Below are 23996 nucleotides of genomic sequence, written 5' to 3'. Positions count from 1 at the left end.
CGCGCTGGCTGCATGAAGTGACCCATTACTATGAGCCCCTAGAACATTCAAGCCAGTTTCTTTCTAAAGTGGGAATTTATCCTCCTTAAGACTTGCCGAAAGCTTCGGCTACATGCAAATTCAGGTAAAACACCAAGCAAAAATCCTTAAGGTGTGTTTAAGTATGTGTTAGCACAGGGAATTAGTCACACTGAGAAGGATTCCCGTAGGGTGGATATAGAGCAAATCCCTTTAACATTTGCTGCCTGCAATCCAGAGGGGTCAGCGAACAGCAAGTGTTTCCTCTCCATGGTAAATGTGAGCAGCAGAATGGAATGACAAGTAATATCCTACTTTCTGTTCAAAGTTTGCATTGAAGGAGAGTGACTGCCTTGAAGGATTCCTCAAAATTCCTAAAATAATGAAGATTTAAATTGAATGCATGAAAGGGGTGAAATGCAGAAAAGGCCTGGCACAGCAGGAAAACCAAGTTTACCTAGTATAGTAAGGAGCATGGTATGTTGACAACATTTGACAAATGAGCCAGGAGCTGCCGTGTCTTCATGCCTTTCCATTTTTAGAACTGCATACCCACAGTGAATACAGTTTTATGTAGAAGGAACTGCCTCTGACAGACACAAAATTATCTCAACACAGGCATAGTTTATTACCTGCTCCTACGCTGCTTCACACACAAGAGAAACGACAGTTCCTGGTAAGGCCTGCTGTCCCTTTAAAGAATTTAGGCTTAATGCCTGAACTTCAGGGATTCTTTATCTGATGAATGATCTTCACTGAAAAAATAACATCTGAACTGAGCTGACTTGAACACAGTTATGTCCAAAGAGAATCAGGAATTCCTACCCTATTCCCGGATAAAAGCAGAAAATAATTATATCCCTGTTTTTACAGGGTGCCTATTATGGACAAATACTGTCTAAAAGGGAATCCAGAATAATATGGTTCAGCCTACCGACAGGCCACGTAGGTAAACTAGAACTGAACTTAGCTCTGTATGTCTGTGTGGCAGCAGAGGTGACAAGAGAATACCATTTGCAGTAAGGCAGCCAAAGAGCAACGACAGCAGGGATGATGGTAGCTGCAAAGTGCCAGCAGACAGCTTTGGAACAGATTTGCCAAGACTGCCGCACCATGTGATGACACAGATTCCGTGCTGAATGCACAGTGACATGGAAAATGTCTCCTAGTGGTGTCCAGGCTCCACCAGTTAACTCCTCTAATAGCTACTCTCCCCTGACTTTGTACTGTTTCACCAGCTGTTGTGCATCTCCTGTTCAGGAGACGACACTGGCAAAATGGAAGCATCATTAGGGAAAAGCAACAGCATATGGATGGGAGAAGGGGGGTATTTTAAATAATGAGCATGCATGTGTCTGTGTTCAGTACACACTCAGGGAGTACCATCTTATTTAGTTACTTGAGCTTGATTTGCCTTTTGTACCCTTCTGTACCAAGGAGCTATTGGAAGTGCAGAGCATTCTGGAGGATACCGGAGCAAATGCACCAAGCACTAAGTCAGTTCCATTTGGCAACACAAGGAAAGTCTAGGGTGGAGAAAATTCCTATTTGGTGAAGAGTCAGTTCAGCAATCCAGCCGTACACTTCACTCCTGGTTGTCTTCCAGAGCTGAAGACATTCACCTGATGCCATCATGATCTATGACTGCTAACCAGCCCCTTGAAGTTTATTGCATCCAGCTAGAACTGCCTCTGGGCAGCTTCAAGACCAGAGAGTTGAAAGAAGCCGTTCTGTGGGAATTAGAGCTAATGAAGACTGGACTTCTCTATGAATTTATGTCTTGGGATAACTGTCTTTGGTTATACAAGCTTGAACTGAGGCTTTTGGGGTGCTAGGAAGGAGCAACCTTCTGAGGATTCTCTGACACTTAATACTGTCAGCTTGTGCAATAAATGCTTCCTTAGAGTACGTAGAGGTTCACTCAGTAGGTCTTTCTCTTCTAAACAAATACTGATTTTTACCCAACTTGGAGAACCTTAGCTGTCCTTAAGACATGTCTGAAATTCAAAAAGTATTAAAGGACACGATGCAGACAGATAATATATGCCTTGCCTAAAACCTGTCCCCTCAGAAGCCTGGTTCTGCAGGTCTCCCTTCTGTATGAAGGGTAGTTAAAAGTAAGGTAAGCATTTCTTTGCTCTTTGCTGCCTGGTTTTTCCCAGTTGGTAGGTGGCCTAGCTGTAGCATGTGAATCCTGACGCTCTTTGTTCTGTTGGTCAAGAAACCCTCAGGAAGGTACTGGGGCGATGAAAACTGCCAAAGTCATTGCACTGTCCCTTGCCTTTCCTAGGGCCTGGGGCATGTTCATTGTCTCCAGGCTGTCATGGGCCCAAATTCATAAGAGTTTTTGAGGGTTTTTGATCTCTAACTTCACATCCAAACAGCACACAATTTATTTGGTCCACACTACATTAAAGGCTTTTAGCAGCTTATTAGTATTTCTCCCAAGTTTTCAGTTTATAACTGAGATAAGGATATATTCCTACATTCTGCCTCACACCTGCCTATTATGTGTTTCATTAGTAAAAGCTTTCATTTGTAAAGTCTCCCATGAGATGCATACCTTAGAGAGTAACTGAAATCAGGCAGTCATATCCTATCCGATTTAATGTTTCATAAGAAGGAAGCTTTAGGATTCCAGCTGGTATAGTAAAAAATCACCAGATACACCACCATAACAATGTATTGAGAAAAAAAAAATCATTAAAACAATGGTAATGATGCTGGTATCTTACACTAGTTTTCTCAGGGGTTTCTATACTATCCTTAGCAATGTGACAGGATCAGGCAGCAATCCCTGTAATTTAGCAGAATGGTGGATTTTCTCATTTTAGTCTAAGGGCTTTCATCTAACTTCCTCACCAAGTTTAGAAGTACACACAGAAGCACGTTCATTCCTCATGTGTGAATAGGTCTATGTTAGTACAGGTTCCAAGTCCAGCAGGTAGTGAGGACATGCCATTTCTGTATGATAGGTGCCACTCACTGTGGTGCATCTCACTGCTGAGAAGTACCAATGTTTAAAGATGCGGCACAGTGTGGCATAGAGCCTAAGCTAGTAAGACTTATTATCATAGAATTATAGAATAGTTAGAGTTGGAAGAGGCCTTACAGATTATGTAGTTCTAAGCCCCCTGCCCTGGGCAGGGACACCTTCCACTAGACCAGGTTGCCCAAAGCCCCATCCAACCTGGCTTTGAACACCTCCAGGGATGGGGCATCCACAGCTTCCCTGGGCAACCTGTTCCAGTCTCACCACCTTCAGAGTAAAGAATTTCTTCCTAATATCTGATCTAAATCTCCCCTCCTTCAGTTTAAAATTGTTACCCCTCATCCTATCTCTCCACTCCCTGATAAAGAGTCCCTCCCCATCTTTCCTGTAGCCCCTCTAGGTACTGGAAGGCCGCCATAAGGTCTCCCCAGAGCCTTCTCTTCTCCAGGCTGAACAGCCCCAGCTCTCTCAGCCTGTGTTCATAGGAGAGGCGCTCCAGCCCTCTGATGATCTTCGTGGCCTCCTCTGGGCCCGCTCCAACAGGTGCATGTCTTTCTTATGTTGGAGGTCCCAGAGCTGGACACAGTACTCCGGGGGGGGTCTCATAAGAGCGGAGTAGAAGGTGAGAATAACCTCCCTTAACCTGCTGGCCACACTTCTTTTGATGCAGCCCAGGATGTGGTTGGCTTTCTGGGCTGAAAGCACACATTGTCAGGTCATATTGAGCTTTATGATGGTTCTCCATTGACATGGACAGAAATGGTAGAAGAGAGGACAAGGAGAGATGGATGAAAGCTAATTGGGTCATTCTGAGAAAGGAGATTATGATATGGTGATCGTAACATAGATTCACCAGCCTGCACATTTGTTGACAATTCTTTTGGTTTAGCCTTATCTGTATTCAGATCATGACATGAATTCAAAGGGCAGCAGATCGGATTTTCTGTTGCTTGGCACTTTAGCATTTGCCTCTTCTGCAAAGCAAAGGAAAAACGAATGTAAAATACTGCTCAGAACCTGTGTTTGTTTTTAACCTCACACTAGTTTAGCAGAAATGCCTCTGTACTGTCATTTTTCCTGTGTGGCACTTGTGTGACAGCAGTGGAACAATATGACCCTCTTTTGTCCTTGCTCTACTTTTATGTAGCTGATGTTCTCATCAAACTGACCCCAAGCCTCTTCTCTGCCTATAACTGCAGGTCAAAACATCAATTTTGGCAATTCGGCTGCCCACTCTGCCATTTGGAAGGAGTAAGGTGGAGACAGCTGGCAGTTAGGGGAGCACTAGGAAGCATATGGTAGCTCTGTGCAGTGTTGTCCAAGAGCTCATAGGACAATCATTCGTTTGCTTCACTGATTTCTAAAATGCACATCTCTTTTTTTGTCTTTTCTCACAATCCCTCAGGATAGGCATCACTTCAGCAGGGGTCATTTTAGAAGAAACTCCATATTTTGAAATTTTTTGGTTCTCTCCATGAAGGAAAGTCTAGTTTGCCGATATTCTTCTCCCCATTTTTCTCTTACTACAGAGAAAATAGGATGACTGCTAATTATAGGTAACTGGCCAGAAACAATTTTCAGAGACTAAATGCGACAATAGAATGCAAGAAGAGAGCATCTTAAATTTAAAGAATTATGTAGCTGGGCATTCGTAACTTGTCTTTTTAACATGGCAGCTGGTCGGAGTGTTAAGAAAATATGTGGCCATGCAACTTTGGCTGAGATCCTGCCTGATCTTGAGAGTTAAACACAGCCAAGCCCTGTAGTGTTGGATGGGAAACCGCCAAGGAAAATCCAGTGATTCATTAAGTGGCATTCTTCCTGCATGATTACAGCAGCCCTAGTGCCAGGATGGTGCTAGGGGATAGTTTTGTTGGTCACAGTGGTGTTTTAATATGAGGTGTAAACTTGTCTAAAAATATAGTGACAATTTGCACTTTGCAAATAAGAAAGTTTTTTCATAATTACTGTCTTGTAATTCCACCCTCTGCTTGCCGTTGTATGGGGCTTTCTTCCTGTTTTATTTCCTTGGCTGATCATGGTCATCACTACAATAAAATTAATGGATTCCTGCAAGGAGGTGGCTGCATTTCTGTAGCAAATTCTGTTTATACACACTGCCCACAAAACATCTACAGCATTTGATGAAGTGTATAATCAGAGGTTTGTGCCTGTATAAAGATATTTCAAATACTCTCTAGCAAGAGACAGTAATTTGGGATGCTCTTTATACAGACCTGTGGTACAATTTCTCTCCCTTCTGTACCACAGCCATTCATTCCAGCCCCGAAGCTGCAATGCATAACTGTAATATTTGTGTTGATGCAACCGTGTCGGCTGCTTTCTAAACCAGATCAATGAGCTGACTTGGACTAAGAAGTCCTCCAAAAGGGGATATTTTTTAACTCAGCTAAATTCTGATCAAGTTTGAAGTGCAGCCGTACAATCGGTTTCATTAGCACAACTATGGAAGCAGTAAATCCCAATGTGGGTCCAGATGTGGTGGTGCAATGAGGCAGGAATGCCTTCAAGTGGTCTTTACACCAGAAGAAACAGTCTGCCACACATTTTTACCACTACCGTAAGAGTAATGCCAATGTTAAGTTTTGAAGTTTAACTACTAAACATGAATCTCCGTTCTTTGTGTACCTAAGTTTCCATTATACAACTAGGAGCTCAGAGTTTATAAAGGATATACCAAGTGCTTTTGGATCCTTGGATTATAATTGTCTCCTGTAATACTCTATATAATGAACAAATGGGAGTGCATAAATGAACATTTTTGCAGAGGTCAAACTGTAATTTCTGTTATTTCACTTCACAGTTTCCATTTGAAGTAAGATTCCATGACACATCTAAATCATTATACACGAGAGTCTATTCTAATAGTAGTAGGCTCATAAAAAATAACAAGACCAAATGATAACTGTCTCCTGACCCATACATGTATTTACAATAGAAGTACTTTAATAAAGGTAGCTACATCCTCTAGATCCCCAGACCTTTATTTGAACTCTGCTGTAGCATAATTGACGGACAGAATTAGAGTGTATATTAAGACCTGGAACTGAACTTTTTCAGTAAGCTCAGCCTCACTCACATTACTCATAATATTAGAAAGAATCTGTGACAATCATATTAAAATGATGCCACCCTGACACAGATTAACAGAGTATGCAATTATATTTAAATGCTGTAATTGGAACTTGCTGTTAAGTGCCTACTGTCACTTCTCAATTCCCCTCAAGGCACGTAAACCACTTCTTCCTTTGCTCTATAAATTTAATGCCATATTCTGCACACAGAAAGAGCGGGTATTTCATCAAGAGCATTTTGTTTGCCTTAAATGCTGTGAAAACACAGGCCTTGTGAACACTGCAGGATATAAATCCATCCTGGAAAATGACTCTGTTAAAAAAAAAAGGCATTTTGCCATTTCATGCTTCTGGGGACAACCTGAGTCTCTGCATTTGATCAGTTTCTTAACCTGAAAGCTGTTTCGAGCTCCGTCTTTCATGCACAACATTATTAAGAATAAAGATCCTGCAGGTGAAGGCAGGGCCTGGTGCACCTCACGATACCCAGGTGCACCGTTTTAAGGCCCATGGCTGCACCCAGGTGTTTCTGAGGGCCTCACCTCAGAAACAGGATGGCTTTGCTTCTGGTGGTGTGTGACAAAGGAGAGCTCTACGTGACCTTCTCAGCAGAGGCAGGACTGCAGATGGGGTAGGTAGGAAAGAAGTATTGTTTATGCTTTTAAAGTAAGGTTTGATGGGGAATTTGAAAACATGAAAATGGTGATGGAAGTCTCTTGTGTGCCTCTCAGGAAAGGCCCTCCTCTGAGTATCTCTACAGCGTTCTGTGAATGTGATACTGTTGGCTGTTAGTTATCAGATAGTTGCTCTCATGTTTTATTAGATTTAGTCAGAATCGTGTGTATCCCAAGTTGTGGTATGATTGCTTGTTTTGCTGGATCGTGTTAGCGTGGGTTAGCACCTAACATTGTGTAAAGAATAGCAAAGCATTAATTAAAGTCAGGATGAGAATCTTGCCCTTCTCGTGGATCCAGAGCGACTGAAGCTGGATTTCTATTTTTCTAGCACAGCCGTGAACAGCACTGCTTTTCCTTCATGTTCCTTGCCAAAATGACCTAGACTTGAACTCTCCCAAGAATGGGAAAGTGCTTTTGTGTAGTCTCCACACTGGAGAAGTCCCAGAGACCTCAGTGTGATAGCCAGTGTGTGTTACGTTGGTCATGCATAAATCTGCGATGTTGAGTATTGCTCACTGGAAACTTAATCTAACATAACTAAGTCCTTTCATGCTTAAAAACAGCAGTTAAATAGTATTAATGTGGAGGTGCTTTGAAAAAGGATGACTAGAAAAGGGTAGGAAGGAAAAGGTAGGATTTTTTTAGTTATTATGACTGACTATTACTTTACTGTGAAAATTGGTATTATACAGGCTGGGGTGCAATTAGATACGCATTCTCTGTGGTGTTGCTTTTCTACCTACTGTACTTGTGTTAATTCTACATGATGTCTACAGGCCTATGAATGTTTTGAAAACAGTGACTATAAAGCTATACATTAGTGGCTTTGATAAATACATAGAATACTAAGATCTGAGACTGGGCATTGCTCTGCATTATACAAAAATCTGTCTATTAATCCTCTTCCATTTTCTGTCCTGAAACCATGTATTTTTCTCTGAGCAATGAAGTAGAAACCAGCACAACCAGATGCTGCAGAGGGCCCTTGGCTCCTCCACAAAACTTGGTCTTAAATAATGTTTTTGCAGTGTGGCAAGTGCTAGAACCCCACATGGTGACCTACATGGCGTTGGCTAGAGCTTTTCTTGTGAATTTAATCCAACAAAAGCAGCTGTCTCTCAACTAGTAGCTGCAAAAGCACTAACATTTTAGCACTGTGGCTGTTCTTCAGGGCACCTCATAGTAAATGTGAGTGTTTCTAATGGGATACAATACTCTCATCGGAACTCTAGCATGCATGTTTTCCTGTAAAATTATCTTTTCCTATTCTTTTGTACCTGACACTGCGTATACTAGATGTACTCTGCTGGCTCCCTGAACTGGAGGAAAGTCAAAACAATGCAAGTGAAAACTCTCTTAACCAGAATCTGCAATCGCTACCAACAGAGTCTAGCTCGTGCTGCATAAGATCACCATCGCTGTATGCTAATGGTCTCATTAGACAATACTAAGTGATACAATGCAAACAACAATATGAAAACATACAGCTCTTGTTGAGTCCAAATCCTGTGCGCTCTCCCAATGCCTTTGGGTCAAGGCAAGAGTTCAACTTAGAGGGAATCCCAAGAATGTCATCCTTTGTCAAAGCTTCCCTTTACTTTGTTGGAGTCCAACAGCATTGTCAGCTGGTGGGTTTTTTCCAAGTGCTTTGAGCATTCTCCTACAACGATGATTCACTGTTAGTTTATCAGAGTTTGCAGCACTAGCTGCTGCTTCTTTCTCAGCCAATATGGCAAGATTATGTAGATTAGGTCCTGCCCTAAGTTATCCAAGTCACTATCTCCATTATTGGGACAACCGAGGATATTTTAAGGCAGTTTTTGTTCCACTGCACTTGATAATCTACTTTGTTAATTAAATTCTTTCTCTCAGGATTCCCTGTAGAATATGTAGAGTGAAATTCTGGCCCCAGTGAAGTCAATGGCAAAACTCCCATTGTTTTCAATGGTCCAAGACTTCACCCGTAAAATCAAAAAGGAAGAGATGCAGGCCAACGGGCTACAAAAATACTGATAGACTCATTTTCAATCTACTGCCATGACTGAGGCTTACATTTTGGAAGTGAGAAGCTTAATCCCAATAGTAGGTGACAATACATCTCTCCAAGGAACTAGTGGAAGTGGTGGTGAGGTTTAGAGGTTGTGACAGGCCTGCTGTCCTAATTAATAACTCGTCAGTCTCAGGATGGAGTTAGGCTATTTCATCAGTGCAGGACTCCAAACCTGGGGATACACAAAGGCAGGGTTAATTGGAGCTCTGCACTAGCTTAAAATATCACAAAGTTTGGGGAGGATTGAAGCATCTGGCATAAACTTCGTATGCAATGATACTTCATTAACTGTAGGATATATTTCTAGCAAACACCATTGTAGCACAAAAGAAATGGGAGTTTCAAAATTCCCTCATACACGACCAAAGATGTACCTAAGGGAATGGTTATATTTTAAAGTATTGTGTATATAGTAAACCAAAAAAATCTTCTAGGGTTTTGGTTGTTGGGAGGATAAAGGGCTAGGTTTCCTAAAAACTCTAGTTCTGGGAAAGGTATCAGTGATAATAAATTAAAAAGGAAAAACATCATAAAGAAAGTACATGTATAGAAAACCAGAGTTTGAATAAATGACCTGAAAAAGATACAATAGCAATTGGCCAAATTTTTCTTTGAAGTTTTGTTTGAACATTTTAGCTGTGAGACCCCAACTACTTCAGACAGTTTATCTTTTCATACCTTTGTAAGGAGACAGTGCTATCCCCATTTATACAAAATAGGAAACGGAGGCACAAAAAGATGTGCCAAAGGTTGTAGCACCTACTATGAATTTAGAGCCCACAACACCTATATCCTATGCCAGCCTTCTAAAAAGTAAATACACCTATGTAAATGCTCCAGTAACTTTCACCTGAGGAGTCAGAAAAAGAAGTAATTTGAATTTAACTGGCAAAAGGTCTTTTACAACTCACTAGTTTGCACCATGTACACTGTTTGAGTGCTAAAACTCATGTTTTGATATTCTGCAACTTTTTTTTTTTTTTTTTTTTTCCCACCAAAATACATTTAAGATGCATACCAGCCTTGTCCTTCAATCCAGAGTTTGAAAACTTCAGGAGCTGAAATCTGTAGCTTAAACATCTGTTGTTGGGGAACCATTCAGATTCTTTCAGCTGTTGAGATAAGGAACTACCTCCTCCCAAAAACATACTTGTAGCCCTAGGAAGGTTCAGATCTCGGTCAGCACCTTTTTACATGGGTTCATCTCTAGTGTATGCTTCAAGTAGTCATTTAGGTAAATGCAGATTATTACACATTTTTCATCCTTCCCTGAAGCAGACAACCCTCCTCCAGACAGAACCTGTCAGCTATTTGGAAAAATAAGGAGGATGAGAGTAGAGTGTAAGGGGTATCACCTGCCAAATGGTCCAGAAACCATCTACCTGTCTTAGTTGTCCACCATCCCTGGTAGCAGTCGGATTCCTTTGGGTAAGCAAACTTAGGTTTATTGCATCATTCTAGCCGGCCAGAAGGGGGAGATGACAGGCAGGTTCTTTAAAACTTAGAGGGCCAAATGACTCCGAACTCCACTAATCACATCTAGCAAGACTAAATAGCTTTTGCCATCCATTCTATTGCTTGGGAAAAAGTAAACTTATGACTAGCAGAAGTGAAGTATCAGTGGAAATAAGGGAAGAGGACACTTTAAAACATTAGGAGGCCACAAGGAAGTTGATTTTGGGAGAACTTAAGTTTTGCCTGCTCCAAAGGGAAGCTAGGAAAGGTGGCTAGGTGGAAGAGTTTGTTAAAGGACTGTGTGTTGTATAAACAGATTGTATTATGTCCACTTCATTATGGACAACTGTTAGGTCTGATGGTTATGATATCATCTGTACCCCTATGAAAATAAATTCTTTTTTCCATCCAGGCTACTATATGTCATTTCTGTATTCAACAGCAAGGTATAGTGGGAGTAAAATGTCAATTGCATTTAATCCATTAAAGCTAGATATGAGAGCCTATGCAATTCAGTGAAAATATTGTATATACGTTATGCGTCTTGTACCTGGGAAGTGCTGTTTCCTCTTCCTGTTGATATTTTGGATTATTTGTTGACTGTTTTAGAACTCGTTCTTTTTCAGCTGAGATTTTCTGTGTTACTCTGATAAAATCATACTGTTTGATAATGAAGTTGGGAAGGAACAGTAACCTAATGTGGGACTTATCTAATGCTGAAAGTGGTTATTTGTAAACAGATGCCGCTACTAAGTGCTTAAATTAGATAATAAATGGTACCTATCTCATGAATGCCTTTCACTCCATTTAGTGTGGTGTGCAGTCTGGGATTTTTTTTCTGCTTTTAGGATGTTTTAGGGATGCAATTTGCTTGTGAATCTTGCACAACTGTCACTGGTTCAATACAGGCTTAAAGGGATTAGTTCTTTTCTAGAAAGTCCCAGGTGGATTTTTTATTAACCTTTTGGGTAATAAACATTTATCTCATTTTTACAGCAGCATTTAACACTATCTATTTATGGCCAAATATCTGTAAATCCATTACATGAGCTGAAAATGCACCTGCTTCGGAAAAAAAGCTCTCCAGAGAACCCACAGCAGGCACTGATAATTGTAAACAAAACAAAACAAGAGCCCATAAAATAAAAATAAAAGTATTACCTTGAGTATCATGTCTTACAGAATGACTGCTTTGAACAAAACCCCAATTATTATCATAGCATGTCTATTTAAAAAAAAAAAAAAAGGAGGATGTTTCAGTTACTGTGAAGGTGAGGTGGATGCTCACATGCTCAAGTCACAACGATGGCATCTGGGACATCGTGTGTATATCAATTTAGAGCATGACATTGTGCTATTAATATATTACACTGATCTATCAGACCATCATCAGCCTTGTTGCTTATAAATTTATAGTCCCTGAAACTGCTTTGAATGTTCTGTATGAAGAAATAATAATACAGGCCAGTGGTGGAAGCAACTGCTGTAGTCTTTGCTCCCAAAGACCCTAGAGAATCAGCATAGGTTTTAAAAGAGTAAGCATGATTAATGAATGGAAGAAAATGGGCCAGAACAGTACCTGCCATCTGAAGAAGGTGTCCCCATGCTATGTGTTGTGAGCACAGCTAACCCAGAACAGAGAGGGTCCACCAGAAATCAGCAGTAGTGTTTTCAGGCAGAACGGATTCTGAGCATATGTTGATTTCATTGTCATCTTACTTTTTTAAAGGTAAGCATATGCTTAAGAGCTTTGAATCGGGGTCATAGTAACAGAAATTGCTATTGCCATTAAAAATTATTTTTAAAAAAAAAAAATGTGTGGTTGACTCTCAAGGTACAATAGCATTCTTCTTGCAGGTCTATTGGAACTTGCATGATCTTGAAACTTTTAAGCTTAAGTTAGCTCCAAGTTTGGACAAAAAGTTTGGATTTAAAAAGTTTGGAGCTGGGTTTCTCGTCAATAGTTAACTGCTGAACTGCTAACAATGTATGTGTACATCACCTTTTCCTAAAAGGTGGTATTTTCTTATTATAGAGCACTACAGTTTGTCAAAGTTCTCATGTTTTCCAAAAGTTACATAAAATTTGGTTGCCTGAAAAGATATTTAACTGAAACATGATGAGAGGTGTACAGTGCATGTGATATTGAGGCAACCTGAAATTTTGCCACTTTAGAAATAAATAGGTGCTTTTTTCCACCTATTGAAGTAATTATTCTGGCAATATACCTGCTAACAATGCAACAATCACCATTTCTAACTATGTGAACCTCTTGCATCTAAAAGGTAGAAATAGGGGTCAAAGAAATTACATCATTGCAGCATGAGAGAAGGAACTCTCTTTCGCTGGACTGATCAAATTAATTATGCTAAATAGCTGAAAAGAGAGAGAAATGAAACAGAATTAGCCCCTCAAATGATGCTTAAGGCAAAGCTAGAAATGAGCCCACTTTAGAGTGGTCCAGTGATATTTACAAATCAGGACCTCATGCCGTTCCCTCTGGCTCTGGCTGACACCAGTTTCAGTTATGGGTACGGGTTTCTGTTGCAGAACTGCGCCATACGGGAGCAGAGGGTGAGCTGTGAAGCTCTGGGATGCCACTACCACTAAACATGCAGGTTTTTAGAGAATTTTCAGCAATTACTAATCCTGAATTTTGATTTTTCATTTGCGTAATGTGATTTTCTCTTTCTGTAAGTGGAAGCTAAGAGCTTCCCAAGAAGTCTTGTGTTTGGACGGAACAGGTAAACATGCATCAAGCCAAATTTCTGTAGCATGTACACCTGTGCAGCCCAGAGGGAGCAAATCAAACAAATGTAATGGAGGAACATGGAGCCGGGGGGGGAACTGTTGTGAGTCTTCCTTTATATCGAAATAAATGATAATCGTGTTTATTTCCAACACAGAATCCATTCACAAGGTGATTTTGATTTAACTTAATTTAATGAATAGTCTTCCCACTGCTGCAGTGCCCTGAAAATTAATGATAGTGTTCAACTCCCAATATAAAAGGCATTTGATAATACTATCAATTTAATTATGCATATAGTTTGGTTAAAACGTTTGTCCTGTTGACATCAATAGCTGTCTATTTCCTCACCGGAGTTAACAATACAATCAAGGAACCAGATGCAGCTATGTTTTGCAGAAGGTATTTTCTTAGCATTAACAACTTTTGACACAATCTCAAGCAAAAATAGAAGACGAGATCCTGCATAGCCAAGGAACAGATCAAGAGCGTTTGCTTTGGTTTTGGGGTAATGTTTTGCTTTGCTTTTTGATTAATACCAGGCACAGCTTTCTTTTGCAGAAGTCAGTAGTCTATCCTCCCCACATCAGCAGTGGACTTAAGTCTTCCCCTCCTGTCTTTATCAGTCAGGAAATGCATGAGTAAGAAGTAGAGACTGAAGCATAAAGTGTTCCCAATAGCTCTCATAATTCAGTGAAGGTCACTGGTTTTGTACTCAACCAGAAAAGACTTAATATGAGAACTTAAACAATGTCTGTACTGAAGGTTAAAACTCTTTTGCACTAGAAATTGTTCCAGTGTATATGGAATAATGTATATAAGGTTTCTAAGATGCTTTTTATCTAAAGTTGCCTATATTTCATGACGCTTATATATAGGTTGTTATTTCCACTTTCTAAAAGGAGAACCTTAGGCTCAGAAATAGTGTTTCATTTGGCTAGGTCATGTAGCGTATCTACAGAGGAATGAAGAATGCAAAACTGTTGTTCTGCTTCCTGAATCTGACTGTACGTTAACCACTACACAAGACTAGGTGATAAAAGGCTGATGAAAGAGTTTGCAGAGGCCTTAAAAGCTCTTTCTATGGTGGGAAATTAACCCTTTGATAAAGAAGAGTATAAAACAACTCTTGAAGGGATACTGAAAACGGAACTGTTACTTGTTGAAGTAGACAGCAAGAAGGCCACTGTAGTACTGTTATTAGTGTTCTTGAGACGAGATGAAATGCTTCTCTGGGTGGAACTACTTGTTAACGAGGTTAGGATTCTGTGGGGTTCCTCCATAAATAATATACATGCAAATCGCTAGAGTTGTATATTACTTAATAGAGTATTCTGTATCTTGAAAATGAGAACTACAGAAAAGACTAAAACTGAGGAGGACTGTCAGTATTGGTGGGACTTAAATTATGCTTCTTCCAACCAAAAAAAAAAAACAACTTTATGAGAAGATGTTACTTGCTGATGGTCTGAAGCATGTAATTTAAATTTGAATGGTTTGGAATAGTCTAGAAACTTGAGTGACATATCCACTTCAACATAGAGAAACATGAAGTAATGAGATTGTGGGGAAGGTACTCAAGAAAAAGGTTTTACTGTTATTTCTTATATTTTATGGGGACGTGAAAAAAGAAAGATGTGGTAGTGATTTGAAATAAGCCCTCTGAAGTAATGAAATAATTTTAAGTAGCAATAACAAAACCTTAGAAACAAGTAAAAGTTTTCATGTTAGCTACTTCATTTATTAAACCAAGAAATACTATAGTAAACAAACCAATGGGGCAAAAGGTTATTCCTCTGGGGGTGTTCTGTGATGCATTAACGCTACAAATCCAAGCCTCAGACAATAAAAGAAGCTCCTGAGCTCTGTTACAGAGTACCCAGTACATGTGACTTCAGAAGTAAATTGTGTACATATTAGGAAAAAGAAAACATGGAAATAAAGCTTGTTACCAGACTTCAGCAGCCTAGAAATTATGAACACGTTGGTTTTGTGCTTTTGCTATCCCAGCCTCCTAATGATTTAGGTATATCAGAAACAGTTGTGGCTTTGGCTTCTCTGTTGTAGTCACTGATGCTGTGACATAACAAAGGTGTTAAAAATTGCACATGTGTCCTTCCTGGATCAGACCTGCAGTACCTGCTTTCCTTAGAGAGGTGCTTTGATAGTAAATGCAGAGAAATGTCAGTGGGACTTCTTATTCACCAAGTTACGAATTTCCTAAACTTGAGCCCAAAACTGAACTAATTTCTGTTTTGAATATCTGCTTGTCTAGCTACAATAGGTAATTACAGTCAGATTGAAGAAAAATGGTGAAAGACACTTGGATTCCTCAGTTATTTGCAAAGTCCTCTTTCTCTTAAAAAAGATGTTGTGAGCTTTTGAGGGATATGCCCCTAGTTTGTTATTTAGATTATTGCCTCACTAAACAGGAGGGACTCTATAAACACGTTAAGTCAAACCACCTTGAAACTAGAAGCAACAAACACATTTGGCTTGATCACACCTGAAGACTTGACATATTACTTTCCTTCTAAGGTCAATATTTTTGAGTGTGTCTTAATAAATATAATGTTTTCTCAGAGCTTACTTTATGTTCTCACACCTGTGTAACCCTTTCTCTTTCCTCAGGCTAGCTCTTTCCTTTAACAACTTCAAAAATTTTATTATCTTTTCTATTCTGAAGACAGAAAGCAGCTGTGTTAGCCATCTTTAAGACTATTAGCATGAGCCTTAAAGATAGGGACTATGACCCTTGCCATTTTGCAAGGCCTGGGAGAATTTTGATCTCTTCACAAATAAATCATTTGTCTTGCCTATAATTTTTTTTTTTTCTGTTAAGAAATCCTTGAGATAAATTATGTTTTGGGATTGCTAGTTATATTCTCTGGTATTCTAGCAGAATGAATTAGAAAAGCACTCATCACAGACAATGTGCATAAACAGGATCATTCAAGGACTGCTGGGACATCAGGCGAGGAACCACAGAATCAAATGAACATGCAATGTAATTACTTAAAGTTTAGTAGATGAAGAATTGGAAGAATTAAATAGGTGAAAACATTAAAAAGACTTTGTGGGCCACAGGTGTCCTTCAAGACTACACCTTCAGAGCTTCTTCAATGTAGTTATTCAGTCAATACAGTATAACTGGTAAAGAAACTTAACTTTCCAATAGGTAAACAGCAGGTCTTGTCTTGGGTTCATAACTAGTAAAGAAAGAGCAAACAAAAAAAGATAATCTGTTCTTTGATCTGGAGTCTTTAACATTGTCCAATCCTTTGCAAGTTTCGACAAAGACATCACAAAACTGAGTGAAGAGATGACAAAATGGCACCCGGAAATCCAAGTTAACAAGTGCAAAGTAATGAATGTGGAGGGAAACTCAGCTGCTACACAGAACACTTGGATCTAACTTGCCTGTTATCACTCTGAAATGAGATTTTTGGAACTGTTGTGGATACTTCTGTATAACTGTCCACTGTGGTACAAACTGGCACAAAGAAAGCATTGCTAGGAACTGAGGGCAAAGTGAGGACACGTTTATGTTGTTGCGCCCAGCGCGTGCCCTAGTCTGAATGCAGTGAACTATTCTCTGATCCAAACGCTTGCATGTTTTTGAGAACTGAGCTGTTGTAAACCTCGATGCAATTCGTAAGTGGTTGTTTAGCGTGGTGCCAGTGCACAGCAGGCAGACTTGTGAGCCTACGGCAGCCACTGCCATTGCAATCACAGCTAAATTCTTCCAAAACCACAGATGACTAAGTACCTGTAAAATTGCTTGAATCAAATAAGAGCAGAACCAGAAGCTTTGCCTGAGACTGAAGAGAAGTAGACTTCACCTCTTCTGAGGGTTACCGATGCTTGGTTAACCTCTGCTGCCACAGTAGCTCTAATATACCTTGGCATTTCCAGAACTAGTACTAAAGGAACAGTAGCAAAAATAAGCAAATAAAATAGCTCTGAGAGAGGTTTTTTCCCACTGCAGTTTTGGTCTGCCTAGAAGCCACGCAAGGAAAGCCATTTCTCATTGTGTTTGTGCCTTATTTTATATATTCCTTCTTGGGTGTTTGGTCAAAACAACCTTCTGAACAGGTTCAGCCTTTGCCTGCATTTAGAGATGTCGCATCACAACTGAAAGATGGAGAAGCACTCGTGTTCTCTTTCCCATTCACAGCTGCCAAGCTACTGTGTTTTAGCACCTGCAGAAATTAGCACACTCTGCTCCAGCTGAGTACTGACTCCTGGACGTCTCTAAAGCTCTTATTATGAGCTAAAACAGAAATTACCATTGGCCTCAGAAATGCTGGCTCTTCTTGGGGTATCTGGATTTCCTTTGTGTCTCATCCAACCAGAGCAAGGATGTGTTTGTAGCTGGTGAAAATTGATTTCAATACACAAAAGCTGGTGATGCTTTGCTGATGTACATCTAACAAGGATATGACCTATCTTTGAACCCCTGACAGGCCTATGTTGTTGGCTTTCTTCCAAGTCATATATCTTTTTTTTTATAGCATGGTCAGGTGAGTCTTTTCCAACCTTTAACTTAACGTAGCAAACATATAGTAAATGTATAGAAAGTGCTGTGTTTCCATACAGAATACCATTTGCTTCTGTGAGTGGGCATAGCTTATATCAAGTTTACCTTTCGTAGCCAGTTTAAGTCTCTTCAGGCAACCAAATCTTACACAAAACATCTTTCATGGGCCAGTCCCCCTACAGCAAGTAGCATGCATTTCTGGAGAGTGCTGTCACCGTAGTTTTAAATTTTGATAAATACCAACCTGTGTGGCTGCTGCTATGTAGTAAGTCAGTGCACAGGGATAAATCCTGACTCTGTGAATTCTTCTTGCAAGCCTCTCGCTTCTATTCATAGCTGTACACACACATGTAGTTGAAAGCCCAGTTAAATTAGTGAGAGCAGACATAGACGAAGACTCTTACAATTTGGCTGTAAAAAAAAAAAAAAAAAAAACTGTTTAGCTTATGCAATCCCAGTATGCTTCAGGTTTTTTTGTCCAAATTTTAGAAAGGTATTCCAATAATAATGGATGGCATGGAAAATCATATAAAAGCATGAAAAGACAAGACTACTATTAGTAGGAGAAACACTAAAAAAAAAAAAAAAAAAAGAGACTAGGAAATGGTTTGTTTAATTCGAAGAGAGTTTACATAAATACACTTTGAGAAGAAACCTTCCTGATAGTTTTGTATGGTGCTTGGAGTAATTTTGTAATATAATTTTGGTATCAAAGTTAAAGCACTTAGCTGCCTATATTTCTATTGCAAGTACTGTGCTGTGTATGGGCTCTTGTCTGAACTCAGTGCCAGCAAACTGAGTCTCTGCCATTACTAATGTACCCAATGCATCAGTGAGACCATTAACCTCTCCTTCTACATGCTCAGCCCTGAAGTGGTTATTATTTATCAAGCAAAGCTTGCTGCAAATATTCTCAGCAGGTTTTCTAGTTCTGTTTTGCTTCTTTTGCTGACAAGCTATTGTGGACTATCTCCCCCTTGTAAAGAGGAGGAAATGGCATCAGATACTTTACAAAAAAATCAAAATAACTGTTTAAAGATGGGAAAATATTAGTATATGTTAATATTATAATCTTAACTGATTTTTTTAAGTTGCAATCTCTCATTTTTCTGCAAGTAGCTAGAAAAAATTGTACACTTGACAGAGTAGAAAACTATTTCACTAGTTTTTGTGAAGATGCAATTATATTAATTTGTTGGGTTTTCATAGGTTTTTCACCATTTTTGGTTTTGAGAAAAATCCTAATCACTGGGGACCTACAAAAATGCTGATTGAAAATATGTTTTTCTTTGTAAAAATGGTGCCTTTGTATCACTTCCAACTGTTGCAAAAACCAAAGTACATTATTTAGTATTTTATGAATTTTTTTAGTATTGTTCTGATTTGCTACAGTTTACTCTGAAGGGCATGCCATATTTTTTGTGTGTTGCTATATTCAGCCATATCATAAAATAGCTTGAAAAGTCTATGCACAGAGGATGTCCCAGGCATTATTTGAAGAATTTCTAATTAAAGTGGGGAGAAAGAAGGAGCAGAAGCGTAACGTGAAGAGGGGTGGTGATAAGGCTGCCTTTTTTGCATGATGAGACAAGGTGGCAAATTCAACAGAGGAAAAACTGCTGGGAGTCAAAGCCAACTTCTCCCAGCCGTGAGGCACAAGGCTGCTCCCGTTGGAAGCAGTGCTGCTTTTTTCAAGGCTACCGGACCCTGAGGGAATGGTTCTTGGGCTTTCGCTAGCCCACATCTCCCTTTTTCCTGCCAGCAGCCCTGGCCCTACTCCCATTTCAGTTACAGCACTGTGAACTGGTCTGTAACCTTGGTGGAGAAGCAGGAAAGTGGTGTTATTAATGAGAGCTAATTGTCGCTGTACACCCCATCTGCCTTGGAAATGACAGGGTTCAAAGAAACTGTCCTTATATAAAGCAAATAGTTCTCCTGAAAGCATGTGGCAGTACATCCTTTAAAGGTCCGGGTGTAGGAAAGAGGGCTTATGCAGAGGAACGTCTGTTTAGCATAGCAGCCTGCATGTTAAGAGATGCTTATGCAGTTGTGGGTCTAACAAAGCTGATTCAGTACGTATCTAACAAGAGCCTTTTCCTTCCAAATTTTTTTTTTCTTGGAGGCATTTGGTATGGCAGTCATAGGAGTTGACTAAGCTGAAGGGTTACACAATGGAGAGGGAGCAATTGCTTCAAACGTTGTCCAAGAGGCAGGACCTTGTGAGGCAGGGGGTTCCCTTTGCCCAGATCTCCTTTCTGTGTAATAAGGTTTATATTATGAAGACACCTTCCAATTGTTCAGTGTCCCTCTGTAATGTCCATGACCTCAGGACTAGGAGAGTGGATGCAAATCTGCTGGAGTTATGCCCCTGTGCCCACACACACGCCGCTTTTAATCTTCCAACATCAGACACAATGCATGTGACTCTGATCTCATTTATAGTACTACAAAATGGAGATTAATTCCATCTAAATCATGCAGCCAAGTCAAGTTTTGGAAGTGTACCTTTAAGAAGCATATGGCAGAACAAAAATGTATTAAAGTCATCAATATTTATGGAGCAGGTAAAATGCATATTAGACAGGCTAGATCCCATCTGTCAAAATAATCTTCATTCCAACTTGCTATCCAAAATGATGAAGACTAATTCTAGGGCCAGCTCCTTAAGTCAGGTTAAAAGACGACATATTCCTGTGCCAACAAAAGTGAGGTTATCACACAAATGAATACAAAAGGATATCCTTATGTATTGAGTCACTGTCAATTCCAGACATGTTCCAAAAATCTCAGACTCTGAACACGTCATGGAGGAGACCCTCGGTAAGACATTGTCAAAGTAATTTTGTCCTTCAGACCAGAGTGCTAATAGTTGGGAAGTATTCTGGGCAAATTACACCAGAAGTAAATTAACTAGTGACTCAGTATCCCATTTTCTAAAACACCTATTAGAACAGTGGACCATATAAGCACATTGGTGGAACAGATTATTTTAGGTAAGGAACAGTCTGAAATATTCCCCTTTCTAGATTAATTCCAGGAAGTGTTGGGATTTAAATATTTACGGTCTAATCCTGCATCAGCTTATGTTAATAAAACTGTCATTAAACCCAGAGGAAGAAATTTCAGACCCTGGAAGGTAAATTTATTTTAATCCTGTTACACAGGAATGTTTAATGTTCTCCACGGAAATCCCTAAAATAAGGCAAAAGTGACTTGTTTTTCAGATTTTGGGGGGATTTTTGCTTCTCGCACACCAACTCGAAGCTCTGATCCTGTTTGCCAATTTGGCTAGAATTCTGACTAAGCTCAGAAAAAAAAACCCAAACAAACAAACCGAAGTTATGTCAAGGGTTTCATGTGGTTTACAGTTTCGACCCCAATAACTTTCACTTTAAGATTCTTTGGTTTCATTCAGAGCAAAACAAAGCAAACAGTAACTCGAAGGGAAGGGGATGTGACTGGTGATACAGCCCAAACAGGTTGGTAGCGCAGGAATGAAGGGAGGCCCTTCCCCTAGTCATTATCAGGGGTAGGTGACAAAATTCCCCTTTTCAATGTTAAAAAAGTATTTATCTCGGCATATATTATGAGTAGAAAAGTATTTGAAATTCTATTGGCTAAGATAGTGTCAGCTGTTGCTTTCTTTCCCATTCTTAAGAAAATCCAGTGTAGGCACTTTCTAGATATTTTGAAAAAGTTTTAAAATGGCAGGAAATGTGTCACATCCAGTAACCAATGGGCACTTCATTAGCAAAGCTGTTTTTAAGCAACACACAGCCAAAGACCCCTGAAATCAAAGGGAGACTTTCCATTTGCCCCTTGAACCAGGCCTTTAAGTACAAGCCAGGCAGCAGAAAATCAGGCCTGATTAGTACATTTGTTTCTTATGAAATGTTTATGTCCTCTCTTATGTTGTTAAATACAGACTGCCTGATCAAGGGTATTTTTTTCCCTCAAATGGACACTCTGAGTCTATTGTACGTCGTGGCAAATATCCACAAAATGTTTCTTTTTCTACTTGATGCCTTCATTAAACACTATTTAAATTTTAAAGATGAAAGCAACTATTTAGTGTTCATTTTTCCTGCTACTGGCTCCATGCTTCATCAGTGACATGAATGGGTAGTTTGTTGTTTGCTACGCAAAAGAACTTGCAACCTCTTCATTTTTACTCAAAGCCTCTATCCCCTTAATGGGGTACTACGTTGGGGTATTAATTGTAGTGGGGTTTGTTTGTTTTCCCACCTTCAAAAGTTGTTTATGGAATAGTAGAAAATAGCACAACTTGATATTCCAACTCATAGGTGGCAGGGAAAAAAGGACTAAGGTCACTGGAAGTGGAGCGTATTTGTTCTGTACAAGTAGAGGTTTGTGTTCGGATATTTTGATTCTTTAAGTTAAGCCCTTCCTGCAAAGTGCCAAGTGCCCTCAAGTATGCTTCTTCAATGAGAATTGATGTTGCTAAGCTCCATCTATAACCCAGACCTAGTATAAAAATGTTCAAGGAAGACTAAGTCTAATTTAATCTATTACATGATTGTGCAAAATTGCTTAACCGCATCAAAGAAGCAGGGGCATCTACTCTGGGAAAGACATTGTAAAAGAGCTTTCAAATGCAAAATGCAATCTTACAGGTGATTTAGTCATGGGAATGCATCGCTGAATGTATGCTTCACTTATGCCTCTAAAATCAAAACAATGGAACCATTATCAGAGAAAGAAATATTAGAACCATTTTCCTTATTAACTTTTCTTATTAGAGGATATTTAGCTGTCTATTCATCTTTCCTTTTTCTTCATTTAATCAAAGCATTTTTGAAAAGGATCCTTATTAGAAATAAAGCATCTTCCAAGGGTTGGGAGACATTTCACATTTTTTTCTTAAACAACAAATTCAAATATTGGCTGAAAGAAAGGGGTGGGGGTAGAATTCTGAACCAAGTGAATGAAGTTCAATTCTGGATGAAGTCTCTTCCCACAAACTCCAGTACTTCTTGTGCGAAGGTAGTATTTCTTCCACACTCAGCCCTTGCTGCTGTAGTCACTTTTTGAATGTTATTTAGTGGTTGAAAAAATGTCAGTGTTCTGTTATTTGGTTTCAAGACAAAGTGGCTTGAATGCCTGCGTACATCTTATTCTTTGGTTAAGCTGTTAAAGTGCATTCAAAAACCCCTCAGCAGGATCTGGGGGGGAGAGGGGGTTGGCGATTTGGCATTTACTACTTCAGGCTAACACTACAGTGAAAATACCTTACTTCAATGAAACTCTGCCCAAATTTTCATTATTTGCGTAGTCTGACATTTGCTTCTTCAACACAGAAGAGGAATAGTTGAGACAAACCCAAGGAGTATGGCTCTGAGATATCCGACCTCTGTTGTCCTTTGCAGCCCTTTGATTTTTGGGGGCCGTTTACACTCCTTGTCAGAGCATGAAGGGGATGTTACGGTTAATAACAGAAGACCCGACAGAAGCCTGGCCATTACCCTTCCCCGGGCAGAGCTGTGAGAGTATTCGCACAGAGCTATTCCTCTCACTTGCCTCTGATCATCCCCTGGAACAGATTGATGCAGTCACATAACCAGGCTCATTTCGGATACCAGACATCTTCATGAACCATTAATTGCTGAGGGCCCAGCTCACTGACATCCATCCCACACTACCCGAATTGCTGGGATCCTCCTCCAAAGCTTCATTCAGAGGTGAGCTGAAGCATAACCAGCCCCCCCCCAGGTCAGCAGTGATTGAAGGGAGCAAAGTGCCGAGGAGCAGGGAATCATCCTTTGCAGCAGAGCGGGAGCACCAGCGGTCCCCACCCTGTGCCTCCCACCTTGCTCACAACCACGGAGCATTAAAAAGAGAAACTGGGGCTGACAGGGAGAGCCAAGATTGACGTTACCTGCAGAGTGTGTTGCCCGCAGTCCGGTTCCTGTACGCTATAGTGGCAGTAAGGAGACAGGCTTTTTTTTTTCCCCGCAGTATTTAACTTCTGCTCAGAGCGCAGCGAAATCTAGATGTGCCCTCCACCACCCTTCCCAGTAAAGGTGAAGCTGGATAGACAGCTTTTAAAGACAACAGTCTTTAAAAGAGGGTGTTGGTGGGATTCCATGACTTTTGCGATATGAGGAATGTTTGGAGGCAGAGACATGCTGGTTGCAAGATCCTGTAAATGCCGATAGAGACAGCCAAGGTGCTATTTGATTGCAAATGGACCTGCAGGTATTAAGCAGCAGTAGATCAACGCCTTAAAGTGTTTTTGATTGTTAGACATTTGGGGCTTCTGTTAACATCCTTCTCATTCTGTGATTAGATCCAGAACCTGTAAAATTGATTTTAAAATAATAATGTCAATAAAAGGCTAGATTACCTCTTTCTTGTGATTAGCAACTGGCATGTAGTTTGTAGCTTCTGAGAACCACGTGT

The sequence above is a fragment of the Charadrius vociferus genome, unplaced genomic scaffold, assembly GCF_000708025.1.
Source record: "Charadrius vociferus isolate BGI_N301 unplaced genomic scaffold, ASM70802v2 scaffold423, whole genome shotgun sequence".
Lineage (NCBI taxonomy): Eukaryota > Metazoa > Chordata > Aves > Charadriiformes > Charadriidae > Charadrius > Charadrius vociferus.
The sequence above is the reverse complement of the archived record's forward strand: the minus strand, read 5'-3'. Positions refer to the sequence as shown.